Here is a 13,248-nt window from a genome sequence, read left to right as displayed (position 1 = left end):
ACTTTCTGCCTTTTGATTGCATTTTTTTAAAATTCATGTCCTAAATTGTGTTGTGTTGCATTTAACATTTTTCTTTTGAACAAGTAAGCAGTATTAGTACTTAGAAAAAGAACAAAGTCCCCAGTCTGCAAATCTAATAAAATAAAGCAATCAGTTTGAACAATACTATTAAATGAATTAAGAAAAAAATAAAATAATGTGAAAAACCTTTGGAATAAAAACTCTTAGCTATGAAACATGTCTCATTGTCATTAACAAGTCTTAATAAATAGAATATGATTGCAATCACACATGCTATAGTCCCTGATTAGAAGTCTTTATAAATGTATGTACTGATTATTTATTTATACATAACATTTCCATAATCATCTCAGGAAAGCACCCATCAGATTCTCCTATGCTTGCAAGCCATGTCCCTCTTAAGGTCATACTGGCAGAAACACAGATTAGGTGCATCACTGTTTGATCTGTCATTTGCTCTGTCTTCTAAAAATACAAATCCAAAATTAGCTATTTCCAAATTTAGTTTATATGTTTTAGTCTGAAATGAATAAAGTGAAACCTCACTCTTTATTCTCCCACATTTCAATAACTTTTAAAAATTATTTACACAGAGGGACACTAAAGATAAGATGCTAGGTCTCATTTCTAATTCATTATGTTGAAGAGTAAGTATGCTATGGCGATTGATAGATCCTTTCAAAAGAAAAAATGATCAGTTTACATATTTGCTTAACTCTTCAAGATCAGGAGATATTAGTTTAAATTTAAATTAATAGTGGGTTTAATGTTAGCTTATATTTTTTAGACAGATAAAAATATATATTTTTCAAACTGTTAAAAGAACAGGAACAAAACATTAAATGTCATAAGCCTAATGAATTTGTGCTTATCTTTTCCAAATAATCAAGTTCAGATCATTACTTATCTTTATCACTAAAATATTTTACTAATTACTATAATGATTTTTATTTATTTTATATAACAATGGAGATTCAGGTGTACAAATGAAAGTATTTTCTTTTCATTCTTCTTAAAAATTTTTAGAATAGCTGGAATGAGCATGTATGTAGGTGGTAAAACTAGGTGCTGAAGGAGGAGAGGGTTTAAATTGATGATTAAAATCAATAATTTAGAAATAAATTTTAACAGCATTTTAATTATGGCTTCTATTATAAATTGTATAAATTATAAATGATTTACATGTATTATCATTGCATAAGTATGATGAAAACATAAATTGGTTTAAGATCTAAAGTTATCTTTCAAATACTAGTAAATATGTTAAAAATATAAATCCAATATGAAGTGATTAAAAGTATGCTTTCTGAAATATTCTTCCCACTCTGTGCATGTGTGTGTCTGTGTGCATATTAATTTCATGTGAGAAGAGAACTACAGTTTTAAAGATTGCATGTCTCCTGAATCTACTTGAATAGAGGTTGATGCATTAAGATATTCTATATTAAGGGGAAAACAAAGAAGATGTTAGATTTTACTGTCATTCCGTAAGAGGGTAATTAATCCTTGTCTTTTAAAGGATAAAGGCGAATGATAATAAATGAACTTAAAAAGATGGTTTAACAGGCCAGGTGCAGTGGCTCACGTCTGTAATCCCAGCACTTTGGGAGGCTGAGCTGGGTGGATCACTTGAGACCAGGAGTTCAAGACCAGTGTGGTGAAACCCTGTCTCTTATACATAAATTACCTGGGTGTGGTGGTGCACACCTATAATCCCAGCTACTCAGGAGGATGAGAGGGGACAATCACTTGAACTTGGGAGGCAGAGGTTACAATGAGCCCAGATCGCACCACTGCACTCCAGTCTGGGTGACAGAGCAAGACTCGTTTCAACAACAAAATAAAACAAAACAAAACAAAAGAGAAGGTTTAACTAGCTCTCCAGAGAGCAAAATACTGATTATTTTTCATGTGATATTTTTGTTCTATCTAGAAGTTCTGTATCTAAAATTATAACATTTTTAATAGTGGTATTTAAAAAGAAAATGCTAATTAGATTTTTTAAAAGTACTATCCATGTTTACAGGGCCTGTTTCTTTCTTTGTCTTGTTTTTTATCATGTCTCTATTTTTATTTTTAGCATTAAACTATTAAAGTTCACTCTTAAAGCATGTCTTTTGGAAATACCCAAGGGGCATACCCCAAGCTAATGTAGGAAGATACAGAAGGATCTTAAGAGAAGGAGATGGAATGGAAGCGACAAGGGAAACGGGGAATTCTAGGTGCAGGAAACACAGGTTTTGGCTTCCCTTCTGCTCTCCTGCCGGCTCCATGATGTCGGATTCCTATGGGACAAAGGGCTCCTGAGATGTGGCAACTCTGTGTAAGTGAAACTATGGCCTTGCTCTGCATCTCAGCAAGGGGGATTTGTGCATAATTTCTACCTTCTTGGCTACAGAAAATCATGGAGAATAGAATCAGAAAGGTGGGATCCTGGGAAGAGCTTGATGCTCAAAATTGTATACATAATAGCCTCATTTCCATAAAGGTTTTTTATTCTTGTGTGTACTCGGAATTTCTGACTCAAGAATGGCTAGGAGTGTGATAACCTCAGGGTCAGGCTGAACCTTAGGATCTGAAAGAGAAGCAGCAGACCAGAGAGAAGGAAGCAGAGGTGCCTGCCACACTTTATATCACATGGCCATACAAATAAAGACTAGATTTATTTCCTGTTCTATAGAAATGTGTTCTTTAGCATTCTCCTAAAACCTAAGTTTAGTAAAAAATAAGCTGAACAAGAAACCGAAAATTTATCTACGGGAAAGAATAACACAGAGAGAAGATTTCAGGCGGAGTAGGCAAAATTCAGACCTCGTGACACAGAACTACCAGAGGAAACTGACAAAATCTTTAAACAAGTGGAGCATTAAGAGTAAAGAAAAATATAGTTTATGAAAAATAATCATATTATGTTCTAATTGTTTATGTCCCCTAATATTTACATATTGAAATTATAATCCTCAAGATGATTGGGTAGTAGGAGTATTAGGTATTAGGAGGTAAGGGATTAAGAGGTGGGGCCTTTGGCAGGTGCTTAGGTCATGAGGGCCTACGCTCATAAATGGAATTAGTGCACTTATAACAGGAACCCCAAGAAACCAGCTCTCCCCTTACACCATATGATGACAGGAGGCACCATCTCTGAACCAGGAAGTAGACCTTCACCAGACTCCAAATATGCTAGTCTCTTGATCTCTGACTTGTCGTCTCCAGAACTGTGAGAAATAAATGTCTATTGTTTCATAACATCTATTGCTTATCTTCTACTTTTGTGGGCCAGAGAGTCCTGGTGCGCCTTAGCTGGGCCCTCTGCTCAGAGTTGCAGGGCTACAATACATGTCTCTATTGGGCATTACTTCTTTCTAGAGCACAGTGTTCTTTTCTAAAACTATGCAACTGTTGGCAGAATTCAGTTCCTTGCAGTTGCAGAACCGAGGTCCCTGCTTTCTTGCTGACTGCTCTTAGCTCCTGGAGGCTACCTGGAGTTCCCTGGCACGTGGCTCTCACAGGCCTTTTCACAAGATGAAACCTTACTTTTAAAGTTCAAGAAGAAAATCTAGTCCTTAAGAACTATAAGACAGAATCTTCCATTATGTAAATAATCATGAGAATGGCTCTCCCCTATGCAGAAATCAAAAACACAGAAGTTAACATTCTACATATTAAGGTTCTGATTAATCCTATTGTGTCCAGAGTTGGATCCTTCCAGTGGGTTCATGATCGCGATGACTTCAACAATGAAGCCGTGGACCTTCCCGGGGAGTGTTACAGCTCTTAAACATGGTGTGTCCCGAGTTTGTTCCTTCAGATGTGTCCGGAGTTTCATCTTTCAGGTGGGTTCATGGTCTCACTGACTTCAAGAATGAAGCCGCCGACCTTCGTGGTGAGTGTTACAGCTCTTAAAGGTGGTGCAGACACCAGAGTGAGTAGCAGCAAGACTTATTGTGAAGAGTGAAAGAACAAAGCTTCCACAGCAATGGAAGTAGATCCCAGCAGGTTGCTGCTGCTGTCTGGGGTGGTCAGCTTTTAGTCCCTTTTTTGTCTCCACCCATGTCCTGCTGATTGGTCCATCCTACAGAGTGCTGATTGGTCCAATTTACAGAGTGCTGATTAGCCCATTTTACAGAGTGCTGATTGGTGTGTTTACAATTCTTTAGCTTGACACAGAATGCTGATTGGAGCATTTTTACAGAGTGCTGATTGGTGCATTTATAATCCTTTATCTAGACAGAAAAGTTCTCCAAGTCCCGACTGGACCCAGGACGTCCAGCTGGCTTCCTCTCTATCATGACACGTATTGAGCTAATCAACAAAATATTTACTTATACATGCTAGAAAGCACACTGACAACAAAGTTTAACTGGTTGAAAATAAAGGGAGGAGTAGAGACACAGGCAATGCAAACGAAAGGAATGAAGAGGAGACATTAGAAATCAAATGAAGGTGGCATCATTATGCAGCTATGATGAAACAAAAAGGATCGAGTTTGATGCAGGCAGTGTCACAAAGAGCAAGACTTTTGACATATTTAACTACCACATCTGGAAATTATAGAGAGTATTTGAGTGTATGTGGGTTGCGACACTTGAGAGATATGATTAGGGAAAGGAATAGTTCATTAGGCCCTTCCAGTGTTTACCCATTGTTAATATGCACATGCTATCACATTTTACATCTGTGTCAACCTCTGTGATGGCGTCTGGGGGTCTAGAGGTAACTGCCTAAATGAAAAACATCCAATTCTCTATGCCTTAATTAGAAATGTTCTGACTGAAACCAAGAAAATGGTGCCCTGAATTGTAGACACATTTGTAGGTCTTTAAAAAATACATGTTACTTTGACTAGCAGCTGCATTCCTGCTCTCTGAGGGAAAACCTGACGTTATGGCCACCCAGTCAGGCATGGAGAAGGAGCAGATGCAGCAGGAGGGCGCGGTGGTCGGAGGGCAGAACAAGGAGGTTGCCCCTGTCTTTGGCGATGGCTGTGGGACCGGGAATCAAGATCTGGCCGCCTCTGTCCCACCGTCTCCGGCGACGCGTCTCCCTGGGGCAGCGCCACCCTGAGGAGCGACCCTGCTGTTTCCAACACCGTAGCAGCCACTGCCACCGCCGCAGCCATTTTCGTGGCGGATGAGGGCCCGCAGCTGCCCTCCATGGCTGCCGTGCAGGGGAAGAGGCATTCTGACCTCCAAGGCTGCCGCAGGCCTCACCAAGTCCTTGGATGTGTGATGCCCCACGGGGACAGCCAGGCCGCTGTGGGGCCACCCCCAAAGGCCACTGGCCACGCCGAGGAGCACCCGGCCCAGACCAAGAGACCCGGAAACAACCGTCATAGGAAGCAGCCTGGCTGTGACCAGACTGTCCCTGCTCAGAGGCCTCCAGGGCGGCGTCTGTTTCCTGGGCCTTTGCAGCCATCTTCTCCAGGGTCCCAGCCCAGCAGCCGTTGCCATTCCGGGGCTACTGTGTCGAGTCAGGCAACGCAGCCAGGCCCTGCACTCCTTAGCCATGCATCTGGGCCAACCCCTGCTTGCCGAAGCCGCATCGCCCCGCCAGGTCCTGCTCTCCGCAGACGAGCATCTGGTTCAGGCCCTGCCATCCGACGCTGCACCACCCAGCCAGGTCCTGCTCTTCCCCGCCGCGCCACTCAGCCAGGCCCAGCTCGCCTTGGCAGTGCACCCGCGCCGGGCTATGATCTCCGCAGCCAAGCCACCCCGCCAGTCCCTGCTTTCCGCAGAGGTGCATCCGGGCCAAGCCCTGCCCTCCAACGCCGCAGCAATCCCCCATGCCCTGCCCTTCGCGGCCGCACAGCAAGGTCAAGCCCTGCTCGTCACAGCACCAGCATGACGCCAGGCACTGTCCTCCGGAGCCGTTCCACCCAGCGAAGATCAGCCCTTCTCAGCCGCCGCTCTCCGCCTGGTTCAGCTGATGAGACTACTCTTTCCCATGGCGCTGGCTTACGACAGCTGGCCTTTCAGAGCAGTTCAGGCTCTTCTGATCCTGAGGTCCCAAGACGTACTTCCCCGCCTGGTTGGCATGCAGTCCGTATGCGTGCCTCCTCACCCTCACCCCCTGGGAGGTTCTTCCTTCCCATCCCTCAGCAATGAGAGCTCCTCCTCCTCTGGTGCTTCCAACTCCTCCTCCCAACTAAGTTTTCTGGGCGGAGTTCCTCTTCCTCTTCCCCCAGGTTTGGGGGCCTGAGATCTATCTCCACTCTTAGCCCTGATAGCCTTAGGCGTGCCTTGATGCCAGAGCTTTATGTTCCGAGCCCTGTCCTTCCAGGAGAGCAGGCGGAAAGAAAGCACAGCACACCCCACTACACCGCCTGAGCTGTGACGCTCTGTGAGCATCATCTAAGATTCGCAGAAGGAATCAACATCTACCCACTTTGTGAATGGCCTGCCCGCCCTGTGGTTACCTGTGAGGTCTGCCAAAGTTCCAGCCATTAACCAAAACCCTGAGTAGTTTTGAAGCCTCCCCTCCCCATAACTCCCTCACCTAGCATTTACCTGCTGTTGGCCTTTGATTCTGGGCTACCTTCTTTCTCAAGAGAGTTTGCCTTTGCCCTTGAGCTGAGATTTCTATTTTCCAAGTTGCCTCTCCATAGTGAAATATTTTAATTAGTAAAATAAAAGTGTTGGTTTTGTTTTAAAAATATATGCATTTTATTGAGATATAATGAATTAATATTTGGCATATGGAAAAAGTGTTGGTATGTTTGCTTATATAGTCATATGATCTACAATTATAAACAGGAGCTTAATCAACCTCAGGTGAACTTCAGTGACTCCAATTCGCCTACCTACCTCACTGGATGTATCTGGAGAGCCATGTATCGTATACTGATACTGGAAATTGTTACCTAAGCTTTATTTCACTTTGGACCATTCTAGATACAGTGGATAAATGATAATAGATTGGTGAGAGATGGATGGTATATAGATAGACAAAATGCTTCAAAAATTGAAAACGATATGCTACCATAAACTTTTACTGAACGTGTGATAGGATATTACTTTCGTTATAGGTTCAAAAATCTTAACTGTGTACTAATTGTTTAGATAAATCAATTTGCAAAAAATCATTTAGTGAACTGACCAATTAGGGAAAGAAAAAGTCACAGAAAGTCAATTCAGCACAAATCAAGTACCAATACAGTACAAGTTGTAAAGGCATGCTTCTAATCTTCCACATTATTTGAAGAATGCATTTGGGCAAATTACTTAAACTCTTTCTGCCTCACTTTACTTATCTCTACGGGTGGTAAAATAGGACCTCCACATTGGATTATTTTTGATGATTAAAGCCTAGTTATTTTTAATTTACAAAATGATCATTACCAAAAATTTATTCACAAAATTACTCTGTCAACTACTTTCTTATTCACTGTGGCATGGGATATTTTACTACCTGTGATATTCTTTAAAATCATCACATAGCTTAATATAACTAATATTAGTATAGCTGAAATTATTTTGCCACTGCAGAACAAAATTTAGTTAATTCCAGAGTATAATTTTCAGTACTTTGGGAAGTATGACATTGTGAAATGAGAGTTATATAGATATTTTTTGAAATTCAAGGATAATACATGAAGCAAGTTTCTTTCTCCAATAGATTTTCACAATATTTAATGTCTGTTTTTCCTTATTTACCGTCTTCTTAGCTTGCTTGATAGAAACACTACTTAGTATGTCATTTAAGCATATGAAATATGCTCAGTATTTGGAAGCAGAAATAAACGTACTTTTATATTATCATTTTATTCAATAAAACAGGGACAATTTTGGCTACTGAACAAATATAACACAGTTGCTAAGATGAAAGAGCTATTGGGAAATTGAAACCTCAAAAGGATATTCAAAACAATTTGAAACCTGTTGAACTAGTAATCTGTAAACTTTATAAGCATGTAACATATACAAAATTTTGGTGAATCAAAATTTTGTTCAATTAGTTTTTAGTGAACTGGTATTCACTGAATTGATTTTAGCTCAATACATGTCTGATTCACAGGATTTCCCACACACACGTACATACACCCATATCATCCACACTTACAACATTAGAAGAACTAAAATTTGAAGGTTTGGTATGAGTCATATTGCAAATATGTTATTATCCATGTTACTGATATTCTCATTGCTTAAGAGTGTAAAGGTCATTTCTTCTAATAGTGCAGCATGGATATATTCTTTCCATCCTTTGTCAAGCAAAGACAAAGTTATCTTAGTCATGAAGGTGAGGATCAGAGAGATAAAGTCATGATATAGTTGGGAGACACCCAACCATTGAGAAATTTCCAGAAATAAAGATTTTAGTTTTGTAATTATTTCCAAATAATGAAACAAGGAAAATAAGCACCTTCTTTTAGATGATTGGAGGTGGAGAATGCCACTTTTAATAGTCTTCCCAAAGACTATGGTGAACTACTGGGCACTATAAGAAACCAGATGAAAAACACTGGCAGTCATTGTAGACATTTTTTAAAAGGTGATTTTCTAGACCATTACTGAAGCTGATTAATTCCAGGAATTGTACTAATGACAACTTGTGGCAAAGGTAAGGTTTTGTGATTAATGATAGTGATGGATTTAAACATGGAATTAGAAAACATTTGACTTCAATATTACACCTGATGGTGTAACTTGCTCTAACATTTTTAACATGAATTGGGAAAATAGATTTGTTGGACACAGGGCTGTACAAACCTTCATTTTATAGAAAGAGCAGTATCACCAAAGCACAATTAACAGAATATGCTGTGTAAGAATCAAATCCTGGACATTAAGCTAGATGAACTGACAGCATGAAACTTTTGGACTATTTTTCCCAGCATAGATTAAGTTTGTTCTTTGTGTGGGAAAAAGGACACAGAAAAATATTTGAAGACCAGCAGGAAGGAATGTAGCATAGACAAGAAGTGTTTACTAAGGAAACCATGTTTCCCTCCATTACTCATTCATCATTCTCTGATATGTGTTTTTCTAGTAAGTCTTAACCTATAATTTATTTTCAACCTTTACAAATTAATTATTTATGATTTTTGAACTGGTTTATGCTTTCTATTCATTTCTTTACATTTTCCCTCTCTTTTATGTTTTTATGGCTTACGTTGGTTTTTTAGCTCTTGTGTTTTAATTTAGTCTTCATTGATGAAATATTTTCTATAATTTCAAATTGTAATTGGGTCTGTATGATATTTTCTTCACATCTTTTTTCTTAATCTTTATTAAAATGTTGATTATTTTCTAATTATGCTTTTTTGGATTATAGATTTTTTTGTTCTATTAATATATTTAGATGTTCTTCAAATACTTTCCAACATATGTGCTCATTTTTTGTTTTGGTGTCACATTTTTATAATCCTTGCAATATTTCAAAATTTTTATTATTATTATATTTGTTATGGTGATCTGTGATCAGTGACCCTGGATGTTGTAATCAAACCCAAGTTCAACTGCTCACCTGTCAAAAGCCAAACACAGGAGAGGAGCAATGGTGGGAGGAAAGCAGGTTTATCTGGAGAGCCAGTAATCTGAGAAGATGGTGGACTATTGTCCTAAAGTACTGTCTTAAGTAAGAGCATATTTCAGGGCCTTTTTATGTTAAGGCTGGGCAAAGAGAAAGAGGTTGTTTTAAGAGGTGACTAACAACCACAGACATCTGGGCACCAGTGAGGGTTTGAGTAGACTGGGAATGTCTTTCAACTTGGTCAGATCACAATGCTCATATATATCTTCAATAAAACATAGTCAGTTGTTTTCATACTTTCTCTTTAATCCCAGAGTTAGTTTTAAAACCTACATGATTGCTGTTTTTGCATATTATCTCAGTGCTCTAAAATTATCCTAGTCTACATGCAGGAATGGGTAAAGACCTCTTAAACAAAGCTAGAGTGAGAGTTATGTTAGTTTTTTGCTGTACTCTTGTTAGGTTGTTACTATTGTAATGGTTTGGAGGCACCATAAATTGTACCTATATAAGACAGTGAAATCAATCAATACATATCAATTTTCTGCTCCCTCACCAACAGCTCTCTCCCTCATCTCTCTATTTCTACTCAGGCCTCCCTAGTTCCTGAAATAGAAGAATATTGAAATTAGGACAATTAATAGCCCTATAATGGCCTCTAACTATTCAACTGATATGAAGAGTCACATGTCCCTCACTTTAAATCAAAAGATAGAAATGAGTAAATTTATTGAGGAAGACATGTTGAAAGCCAAGCTAGGACAGAAGCAGAGAGAGACTGAAAACTAGGTCTCTTATACCTAACAGTTAGCCAAATAGAGAAAGCAAAAGAGAAGTTCTTGAAGGAAATTAAAAGTGCAACACCAGTGAACACATGAATAAGAAACTGAAACAGCCTTATGCTGATGTAGAGAAAGTTTGAGTGGTCTCAATGGAAGATCAAACCGGACACAACACTCTGTTTAGCCAAAACCTAATTCCAAGCAAGACGCTAACTCTTCAATTTAACGAAGGCTAAGAGAGGTGAGGAAACTGTAGAAGAAAAGCGGATGGTAGCAGAGGTTCATTCATGAGGCGTAAGGAGAGGGGCCACATCTTCATAACATAAACGTGCAAAATGAAGCAGCAAGTGCTGCTGGAGAAGCTACAGCAAGTTATCCAAAAGATCTTGTTAACATCACTGATGCAGGTGGCCACACTAAAAGGACTTTTTTTAATGTAGACAAAACTGCCTTGTATCAGAAGGAGATGCCATCTAGGACTTTCATAGCTAGAGAGAAGTCAATGCTTGTCTTAAAAGCTTCAAAGGGCAGACTAATTCTTTTGATAGGAACTAACGTAGCTATGACTTTATATTGAAACTGATACTCACTGACCACTTTAAAAATCCTAGGGAAAACATTGATGCTAATTCTACTCTGATATGTTATATAAATGGAAAAAAATAAAAGCCTGGATGACAGCACATCTCTTTACAACATGGTTTACTGAGTATTTTAAACCCCCTGCAGAGACCTACCTCTCAGGCAAAAAGAAAAAAAATATTCCTTTCAAAATTTTACTCCTTATTGACAATGTACCTAGTCACCCAAGAGCTCTGATGGAAATGTACAAGGAGGTTAATGTTGCTTTCATGCTTACTAATGCAACATCCATTCTGCAGTCAGTGGATGAAGAAGTTATTTCAACTTTCAAGTCTTATTATTTAAGAAATACATTTTGCAAAGCTATAGCTGACATAAATAGTGATGCTTCTGATGGATCTGGGACAAGGAGTTGATTCCAACACTAATGAATGACTTTGAGGGGTTCAAGAATTCACTGGAGGAAGCAACCACAGATGTGCCAGAATAGCCATATGAAAGATAACTAGAATTAAACATGAAATCTAAAGATGTGACTGAATTGGTGCAATATGATGATAAAACTTGAATGGATGAAAAGTTGTTTCTTATGTTTTTTATGGATAGAAAAGAAAATGATTTCTTGAGATGAAATCCAACCCTGGGGAAGATTCTGTGAATGTTGTTGAAAGGTGAATAAATGATTTTGAATATTCCACAAACTTATTTGTAAAGTAGCTACCAGGATTTGAGGTGATTGACTCAAATTTTGAAAGAAGTTCTACTGTGGTTAAAATGCTGTCAAACAGCATTGCATGCTACAGAAAAATCATTCCTGATTTCACAGCCATCCCAATCTGCAACAACCACCAGACTAATCAGTTAGTAGCCATCAATATCGAGGCAAAACCCTCAGATGATCATTAGCGTTTTTGGCAATAAAGTATTTTTAATTAACGTATGTAAATAATTTGATACATAATGCAATTGCATACTTAATAGATTACAATGTGGCTTAAATATAACTTTGTATACACTACAAAATTTAAAATATTATATGATTCACTTTATTTTGAAATTTTCTTTATTGCAGTGGTCTACCATGAAACCCCCAGTATCTCTGAGTTATGCCTTTATATGTAAAGGTAGAAACCTGATCAAAAGAATGAAGAGATAAAACTGGATACTTTATAATGCAAATGGCTACAATCCATAGTACATAGCAACAATTGATATAGAGATGAAACAGCAAGAGATTCAAGGAGAAATAAAGACAAATTCAAAAATGAAAGACTTTTTGTATGTGCTGCTTTGATTACTTAGTATTTTATATGAGTTTCTCTTTGTTCTTTTTCTAGAGTAGATTTTATTTTTATTTTTATTTATTTATTTATTTATTTATTTTTTGCAGGGGAAGGAATGGTGTACTTGTAATAAAACTTGATTTTTTGCTTAAAACAATATACTTCCAGATGAAAATTTGTGTGTATTACAAAAATAACGACTATATTTGGAATATACTTGGAAGATTCACAAAAGTTTTCTAACAGCTTGACTGAAAAGAACAACAGAAGAAATGTAGACAAATAATATAAATAAATTTTGTGGATAAAAATAGGAGAAGTTAATAACAAAATCAAAGTGCTACTTACTGCAAACATTTAAAATATATAAGCACCAATAAAGATGCTATATTAAATAATCTTTGGTTCAAAGAAAAAATAGGTAAATTATAATTTTTTAAAGTGTAATGATATGAGGCTAATAAACTACAATCTAAGGAATTCAGCAAAATCAGAGGAATATTATGGTATTAGACACCTATATCAACGTAATATTATATAACTGTAAATACTAGTGTCAAAAAAACTCCCAGCAAATAAAAACAAAGTAGAAGGACCAGATATAAGTGAAGTTAAGTGATTTCAGAAGTGTAAATTAAATTCAAATACTGTTTTGTATCTCGTAAATTATGAATTTATTCTCCTCAGCTCCTATACTATTATGAATTGAACTATAATTTCCTAAAATCTCTTGAATTCCTGCATTAAAACTCAACTGATTATAGCACATCATGTCCAAATGTTGTCTTGTAATTATTTTCCCTAATACTCTAGTAATATATTTACACGATTGATTTTTTAAAATACTATTTGTCACTAAATTTGGTTGCAGATTTGGGGATAAATATTATATTTCCTAGATGAAACTAATTTGAAATTTTCTTTTTTATCTTGCCTTTGAATAATCTAAATAAATATCATTTACTTATTCAGATAAGAATGGGGAGCTCCTTCCTTATTATGAAGCATATATCTATGCATACATAAATGCTTCAATCAAGAACAAGACAAATAAGAAACAACAATTATAAAAAATACATTAAAATATGTAGTCCATGTATATATACAAC

General features: G+C 37.6%; 1 pseudogene; it reads left to right on the top strand.

Moving 5' to 3' along the window:
- Positions 1-4,905: 4,905 nt before the first annotated feature.
- LOC105532605 lies at positions 4,906-6,354 on the top strand (annotated as a pseudogene).
- Positions 6,355-13,248: the final 6,894 nt, after the last annotated feature.

This window comes from Mandrillus leucophaeus, unplaced genomic scaffold (genome assembly GCF_000951045.1).
Source record: "Mandrillus leucophaeus isolate KB7577 unplaced genomic scaffold, Mleu.le_1.0 Scaffold970, whole genome shotgun sequence".
NCBI classification, from domain to species: domain Eukaryota; kingdom Metazoa; phylum Chordata; class Mammalia; order Primates; family Cercopithecidae; genus Mandrillus; species Mandrillus leucophaeus.
Note: the sequence above shows the minus strand (reverse complement) of the source record. Positions and strands in the feature narration are given on the sequence as shown.